Below are 2,500 nucleotides of genomic sequence, written 5' to 3' on the forward strand. Positions count from 1 at the left end.
CTCCACGCTTAGGCGCCCCGCTCAACCGTGTTTCGCCGGCTTTACGGCTGGGGATTTCAACCCGCTCGGTCTCTGCGGGGCGCCTCCACGCTTAGGCGCCCCGCTCAACCGTGTTTCGCCGGCTTTACGGCTGGGGATTTCAACCCGCTCGGTCACTGCGGGGCGCCTCCACGCTTAGGCGCCCCGCTCAACCGTGTTTCGCCGGCTTTACGGCTGGGGATTTCAACCCGCGCGGCTACCCGCATCGGTCTTACGGGCGCCTCCACGCTTAGACGCCCTGCCCGAACGTGTTTCACCGGCTTTACGGCTGGGGATTTCAACCCGCTCGGTCTCTGCGGGGCGCCTCCACGCTTAGGCGCCCCGCTCAACCGTGTTTCGCCGGCTTTACCGCTGGGGATTTCAACCCGCTCGGTCACTGCGGGGCGCCTCCACGCTTAGGCGCCCCGCTCAACCGTGTTTCGCCGGCTTTACGGCTGGGGATTTCAACCCGCGCGGCTACCCGCATCGGACTTACGGGCGCCTCCACGCTTAGACGCCCTGCCCGAACGTGTTTCGCCGGCTTTACGGCTGGGGATTTCAACCCGCTCGGTCTCTGCGGGGCGCCTCCACGCTTAGGCGCCCCAATGAACCGTGTTTCGCCGGCTTTACGGCTGGGGATTTCAACCCGCGCGGCTACCCGCATCGGTCTTACGGGCGAAACTCCACGCGGAGTCGCCCTGCCCGAACGTGTTTCGCCGGCTTTACGGCTGGGGATTTCAACCCGCTCGGTCTCTGCGGGGCGCCTCCACGCTTAGGCGCCCCGCTCAACCGTGTTTCGCCGGCTTTACGGCTGGGGATTTCAACCCGCTCGGTCTCTGCGGGGCGCCTCCACGCTTAGGCGCCCCAATGAACCGTGTTTCGCCGGCTTTACGGCTGGGGATTTCAACCCGCTCGGTCTCTGCGGGGCGCCTCCACGCTTAGGCGCCCCAATGAACCGTGTTTCACCGGCTTTACGGCTGGGGATTTCAACCCGCGCGGCTACCCGCATCGGCCTTACAGGCGAAACTCCACGCGGAGTCACCCTGCCCGACCGCTTTTCGCCAACAAAATCGTGTCTTTTGTCCCCGCTGCACCGTGTTTTTTGCCCCCGCTCAACCGTGTTTTTTGCCCCCGCTCAACCGTGCTTACTGCCCCCGCTCAACCGTGTTTTTTCGGTAACATAATCGTGTTTTCGGGTAACATAATCTTGTTTTTCGGGCCATTTTACACCGACGGAGGCACCCACAGGGGCCATGTACACCCCGCTTGGCATGTACATGAGGGGCTGCCTCTTCCAAAAATCCTTCCCCCCTATAGGGGAATATGCATTTTGGGTCTCCAGCCACGCCCAGGGTTACCACCCCCTGGAAATCCCCCAGGTTTACCCCCCATTTTATGTGGATGCATAGATTCAGACCGCCCTGCTCCATCGCTTTTGGCCATTTTTGCCCAACGTTAGCCGCTTCGGCTTGCCGCTGGACTGTTTTCGGGCCTTTTTCACCGACGCTTGGCCGTATCCGCTTAGTTTTCCCCAACGCTTGGCCGCATCCGCTTAGTTTTCCCCCGCTGGACTGTTTTCGGGTCACTTTTGCCCAACGTTAGCGGCTTCCGCTTGCCGCTGGACTGTTTTCGGGCCCTTTTTCACCGACCCTTGGCCGTATCCGCTTAGTTTTCCCCAACGCGTGGCCGCATCCGCTTAGTTTTCCCCCGCTGAACTGTTTTCGGGTCACTTTTGCCCAACGTTAGCCGCTTCCGCTTGCCGCTGGGCTGTTTTCGGGCCATTTTTCCCCAACACTTGGCCGCATCCGCTTAGTTTTCCCCAACGCGTGGCCGCATCCGCTTAGTTTTCCCCCGCTGAACTGTTTTCGGGTCAGTTTTGCCCAACGTTAGCCGCTTCCGCTTGCCGCTGGGCTGTTTTCGGGCCAATTTCCACCGACACTTGGCCGCATCCGCTTAGTTTTCCCCCGCTTAACTGTTTTCGGGTCACTTTTCCCCAACGTTAGCCGCTTCCGCTTGCCGCTGGGCTGTTTTCGGGCCATTTTTCCCCAACACTTGGCCGTATCCGCTTAGTTTTCCCCAACGCGTGGCCGCATCCGCTTAGTTTTCCCCCGCTGAACTGTTTTCGGGTCACTTTTGCCCAACGTTAGCCGCTTCCGCTTGCCGCTGGACTGTTTTCGGGCCAATTTCCATCGACTCTGGGCCGGATCCGCTTAGTTTTCCCCAACGCTTGGCTGCATCCGCTTAATTTTCCCCAGCTGAACTGTTTTCGGGTCACTTTGTCCCAACGTTAGCCGTTTCCGCTTGCCGCTGGACTGTTTTCGGGCCATTTTCCACCGACTCTTGGCCGTATCCGCTTGGTTTTGCCCAACGCTTGGCTGCTTCCGCTTAATTTCCCCCAGCTGAACTGTTTTCGAGTCACTTTTGCCCAACGTTAGCCGTTTCCGCTTGCCGCTGGACTGTTTTCGGGCCATTTTTCACCGTC

This window comes from Carex rostrata, chromosome 2 (genome assembly GCF_964058835.1).
Source record: "Carex rostrata chromosome 2, lpCarRost1.2, whole genome shotgun sequence".
Taxonomy (NCBI): domain Eukaryota; kingdom Viridiplantae; phylum Streptophyta; class Magnoliopsida; order Poales; family Cyperaceae; genus Carex; species Carex rostrata.